The sequence below is a fragment of the Zalophus californianus genome, chromosome 2, assembly GCF_009762305.2.
Source record: "Zalophus californianus isolate mZalCal1 chromosome 2, mZalCal1.pri.v2, whole genome shotgun sequence".
Classification (NCBI taxonomy): domain Eukaryota; kingdom Metazoa; phylum Chordata; class Mammalia; order Carnivora; family Otariidae; genus Zalophus; species Zalophus californianus.
Window position 1 is genome coordinate 82,562,098 of NC_045596.1, and position 6,272 is coordinate 82,568,369.

Genomic DNA, 6,272 nt, shown 5'->3' on the forward strand with positions numbered 1-6,272 from the left:
GAATTACATGCTGAAATGAGAATATATTGGCTATATTGAGTTAAAGTAAAATGTATTATTAATAATTTATTAGTAATTTACCTGTTTCTTTTTCCTTTTTTGTTTTTTGTTTTTTGTTTCCAGAGAGAGAGAATCTTGAGTAGGCTCCATGCCCAGCGCAAGCCCAACACAGGGCTTGATCTCATGACCCTGGGATCATGATCTGAGCTGAAATCAAGAGTCAGATGTTTAACCAACGGAGCCACCTAGGCACCCCTCTTTTTCCTTTTTTTAACATGCTACTAAAACGTTTTATATTACATCTGGGCTCACAATGCCAAATTACATAGGTGGCTTACATTATTACATTTTTATTGGATAGCATGTACTAATTTATCACAGAAACGAACCACAAACAGTAACTAAGCGTCCTGTGTGAGACAGACACTGAGAGATTTTCTGTGGCTAGGAAACAGTAGAGCTCAGTAGTGAGGTTCATGAGCTCTGGGGTCCATATTTCTGGGCTTACTCGGGGCACCACCATCTATGAGTATGTAATCTTGGGTGAAACACTCAACATTTTTGACCTCTGTTTCCTAATCTAAAAAATGGAATTGATAATAGTAACTTCCTCACAGAATGGTTGATACAGGTAAAACGTTTACAATAGTGTTCTTACATGATTAGCGAATTAGCTTGTATTCTAATTACTCCCAGGGAGGGAAGGGTACTAAAATGTATTGAGTGTTCTTTTCAGTTTTCTTTTATTTATGTCTTTCTGAAAGCTCCATGAGGTCAGGGGCTGTTTTCTATTCTGTTTTCTCCTTTATACACAACAACTAGCACAATGTAAGGCAGGAACATATTTACTAAATATTGAATGAATGAGTCTGGGATGGAGAATCAATTAGTGGACAGTATTATTACCCCCATTTTAGAGAAGAGGAAATTGAAGTTTGCAAAAATTCAGAAGTTCAAAGGTTAGATGAAGTTACAAAATTCATAGATGATAGAGTCGAGATTTAAATCCAAATTTGCATGAACATTCAGTCTGTGAACTCAAGGAGCATTCCATCTAGTTATTTTTTTTTTAAGATTTTATTGATTTATTTGACAGAGAGAGACACAGCGAGAGAGGGAACACAAGCAGGGGGGGAGTGGGAGAGGGAGAAGCAGGCTCCCCGCTGAGCAGGGAGCCCGATGCGGGGCTCGATCCCAGGACCCTGGGATCATGACCTGAGCCAAAGGCAGACGCTTAACGACTGAGACACCCAGCCACCCTCATTCCATCTAGTTAAAGCAATAAGATGTGTTCCAAATTAAAAAAAAAAAAAAATTTAACACTATTAGTTGGTAGATGATACTATTTAAATAACTTGATCCATTATTACTAAAAAAAGTTCAATGTAGAAAGACTTCACGTCCAGCAGGTGTGTGCAGGAAAGCATTGGAAGGGACGGGATGGAAGCTGGACCTCTAGAGATTCATTAAGTTGGATTGGGTGAGCACTTCTTCTGGGAAAAGGGGTCAGTTGTGGCAACTGAAATAGACTGATCATAGGTATGGAGGCTGAAATCTAAAGGCAGGTTTTGTTTTTTGTTGTTTTGTTGTTTTGTTTTTTGTTTTGTTTTGTTTTAGATTTTTTTAGTTTATTTATTTCAGAGAGAGAACAAGCAGTGAGGAGGGGCAGAAGGAGAGAGAGAGAGAGAGAGAGAGAGAGAGAAGCAGACTCCCTGCTGAGCAGGAAGCCTGATGCAGGGCTAGATCCCAGGACACAGAGACCATGACTAGATGCTTAACCGACCGAGCCACCCAGGCGCTCCCAAAGGCAGGTTTTGAAGCTCTACAATGGTTCTTTTTGCCTGGAGAAGATAGTTCATGTAAATTTATTAATGGAATTTAGGCAGAAATAAATTTGAGGTTAGGTCTTAGGCTTTGAATGAAGACTGAGGTAAGAAGTTAGAAATTTGGCAAGCAAATAATACTTTTTCTTTTTAGCATACTCAAGATGGGATCGCAGCAGTATGCAAGAAAAAGCAGGAGTGGGATATTCAAGGTAGGGAAATAATTCAGGAGACTTGCACAATCCAGCCATGTGGTAGTAAAGATAAGAATAAGAGATTTGGAAATAGGAATGGAAAGAAAAGGAACAATTTAAGAGTTGTTAAAGACAGTGTTCTAGCTTCAAAGACCCAATCTGGATGATTAGGCACTAAAAGTAAAATATGTGAACTTTTATTTTCCTATTTTTTAAAAAAAATTTTCATTCTTGATTTCCCTTGTCTTGCACATAGCCCACATTTACTTTGTTACAAGCTCTAGCCACTCTACTCAGAAATATCTAATAAACTGAATCCCTCCTTTTATTCCTATGCTTCAGTGTGAACTCTTGTGTTATTTTATATTTTTTTTCTTACTGGAGTTATTTTAAGAGCTTCTGTGTTAGATAAGAGCATTTGCTCACAATTCTTTCCTTCTCTCCCCATTTCTATCTTGGCTTTTTGTGGGTAGGGCACCTCTTGTCCTCTAACCCAGAAATTTCTACCCATGGATCTAATATTTGTGTTCTAAAGGATGACTAGCTCCTAGTAAAACTGCTCACAATTTGTAGAGGAATTTTGGTAAAAAGAATTCACCTTTTGCATCATCGCTCTGATATTGAATGCTCTGTGAAGCCTGACTGAATTTTCCAAAGCTATGTTCTTTCATCTTATGTTACAATTAATCTTTTAAGAATTTATTATTGTAAATTGCCTGTATTTGAAAGTTTCCCTCGTTGATCTGCAGCCTCTTTGAGACTTATGACTATTCTTTACTAATTTTTTGATACCCAGTCTTTAGAACAATGTTTGGTACTTTTAAGTCAGTAAATGTCAAAATAATGAATGGCTAACAGTGAGATACCTCCTTCGATATTGTTTTGCTATTCTAGGTATTTTGAATTTCCACATAAATTTTAGAAGCATCTCTTTTTTATTTTTTTATTTATTTATTTTTAAAGATTTTATTTATTTATTTCAGAGAGAGAATGAGAGATAGAAAGCACGAGAGGGAAGAGGGTCAGAGGGAGAAGCAGACTCCCCGCTGAGCAGGGAGCCCGATGTGGGACTCCATCCCAGGACTCCAGGATCATGACCTGAGCCGAAGGCCGTCGCTTAACCAACTGAGCCACCCAGGTGCCCTTTTATTTTATTTTTTAAATGTATTTATTTTTATTAACATATAATGTATTATTTATTTCAGGGGTACAGGTCTATGATTCATCAGTCTTACACAATTCACAGCGCTCACCATAGCACATACCCTCCCCAATGTCCATCACCCAGCCACCCCATCCTTCCCACCCCCTCCACTCCAGCAAACCTCACTTTGTTTCCTGAGATTAAGAGTCTCTTACAGTTTGTCTCCCTCTCTGTTTTCATCTTGTTTTATTTTTTCCCTCTCTTCCCCTATGATCCTCTGTCTTGTTTCTCAAATTAGAAGCACCTTATTAATTTCTACCAAAAAAAATTTTGTTGGACTCTGATGGAGATTAGGTTGAATCTGTACATAAAACTCAGGAAAAGTGATATATTAACCACATCGGGTCTTTCAATCTATAAACATATTCTATCTCCCATTTTCTTCAGTAATGTCACATAATTTTCAATCTAGAGGTTTGGCATATGTTGTGTTAAATTTACCCCTAAATGTTTTGGTTTTATTGCTTTTTAAAATAATTTTTAAATTTCATGCTTTGTGAAAATATACTAAAATGCAATTGATTTTTCTGTATTCCCATGTCTCTTGAAATCCTGCTAAATTCATTTATTAGTTCTGGTGCTGTATTCTATGTACACAATCATGTCAGATTTAATTCTTCCTTTACATCTTTTTGTTAATGTTTTTCTTGCCTCAGTACAATAACTAAGACCTCCAGTACAATATTGAATAGAAGTGGTGAGAGTGGGCATCCTTGCCTTGCACAATTCTAGAAATAAGTAGCAGGACAGGGTTGAGGATGTAATTACCATTTAATTTTAAATAGAACTTAATATAAACTGTAATAAATAAGCTATGAAAAGGGACAGAGGCCTTTCAATGGAGAGAGAAAGTTTTTTTAAAGATTAATTACTTAAACATTCAGAAATCTAAAAGAAGTTAATGAGAAGTTCATTAATTAGGACTTGAAGAAACATTTCTTTTAATCCTTTTAGTATTCTAGAGTATTTCTGCTAAATGGCTTTTGCGTCATCCTGAATAATTTATGGTAGCTTTTTGCACATTTTTTTGCCCACTCACAAGTTTCACTGTAAATGGGAAAGAGGTGTATTTGAGTGCTGTAGACAAAATGAATGAGAGATACTACAAATGGTGCCAATCGCTGTCATCCACTAGTATTCCAACCCAGGCTGCATGTCACAGCAAAACAGGCTGGGGTAGCTGTGAGGATGGGGTGGTGTTAATGATTCTTCCTGAACACAAATATGGCTGTGTAGAACCACCTTCTGTTTACTGGATTGTTCTTACACTACAGTCAGGGCAAGTTGAGTTGGGTCTCATGGCATCATCTAAGCAAAGTAAGCTCATATTCTTTTTTTTTTTTTAAAGATTTTATTTCTTTATTTATTTGAGAAAGTGTGTGAGAGTGAAGTGGGGGGAAGGGGCAGAGGGAGAGGGAGAGAATCTCAAGCAGACCCCATGCTGAGCAAGAAGCCCAACGTGGGGCTCAATCTCACAACCCTGAGATCTTGACCTGAGTCGAACCAAGAGTCAGACGCTCAACCAACTGAGCCACCTAGGCAGCCCTGTACCCAAATTCCAATAGCTCCTGCCTCGCTGCAACAGAGCTCCCCCATGAGCCTTCTGTACAACAGAAATTACCCAGCTCCTGGCCGACCAATATGCCCTGAGGCTTTTATTTTAAGAGACTGAGGTGGGGCAATTTTCTCTTATTTACCGGAATACCTAGTCCAAAGGGATGAGGAGTTAATTACAATTTGTTTAGTTGCTTTCACTTACTTAAGTGGAAAATAATAATATGGAACAGGATCCCTGTTCAGATACATATAAAGTATAAGGCGGCTACAGAGGAAGGAGTTAAAAGTCATTCTGCCTCCTCTGGGCCTCCCAGTGAGTTCACAGGTAACCTTTGGACAAGTCTTCTTTGCTTAGAGAATAGCTATTTGAATGCCCTCCCTCCTTCCTATGTAATTGTAAAGTGAGCGTCATTCATTGTCTAAACTGGGAGTAAGGATATAATAGACTAGGGATTAACCAAAATCTCTAAACCCCACAATCCAAATCAGGGAGTTGGTGAATTGATTTACCTCAGAACGACGCACAGAAGGAACTAAATCGCTGACCCAGTCCCTTGAGAATAAAAATCAGTGAGAACAATTAGAATGAATCAGAATGGTCCCAACAAGTCCTAGTGGAAGAGAACATCAAAAAGGCCCCTGAAATAAAAATCCCTTAAGTTAAAAAAAAAAATCTAGAGTGGATATTCCGCTCGTGATGAGGACTGATTGCTCATGGTCATGCACAAGTGCTAATTCTATCACCACTAGAATGCAAACTCCTCTTAACCAGAGGTGTCTGTTGGTTTTGTTAATTGCTATCCCTCCAGCACCTGAGAAGCGCCTTGTGTATTGTTGATATGGGGAGTTACCTCAGTCCAGTGGTAGCCTCCAAGTACACAATAAGACAGATGATCTCCTGTGTTCATTATCTTTTTTAAAAGATTTTATTTATTTGAGAGAGAGAAAGAGCGACAGAGATAGCAAGAGAGCATGAACAGGTTGGAGAGGGAGAATCAGGGTCTCTGCTGAGCAGGGAGCCCGCCGGGCTGGATCCCAGGACCATGGGATCATGACCTGAGCCGAAGGCAGACTTTAACCAACTGAGCCACCCAGGCGCCCCAAGTGTTCATTATCTGCATATGTCTTGTCTGTCTCTATCTGTGCTGCATCAGTCTGATGGTGTGGTTATGAGAACTGGAGTTGAGGGAGATGAAAGCAGATGGGAGATACCAGGAGTTTGCTTTATCAGAAAAGTAAGCTGATGTGCCTAAACACAGCTGTAAATCACCTGATGACCTGATGAGCAGCAATGGATTTTATCTGCATATATCAGGTGGAGAACAAAAGAGCAAAAAAATGGATGCCAGAAATGGGCGGGCAACTTAATTCTGTATGAATGTTTGATTGTTTATGGGTATTGGGTGGTTCAAGTATATTTATCTAGCAGGCTGCTTGGTTTTACATCCTTTTAATGAATCATCAGTACATATGTGCTCTTCTTTACCTATGTCT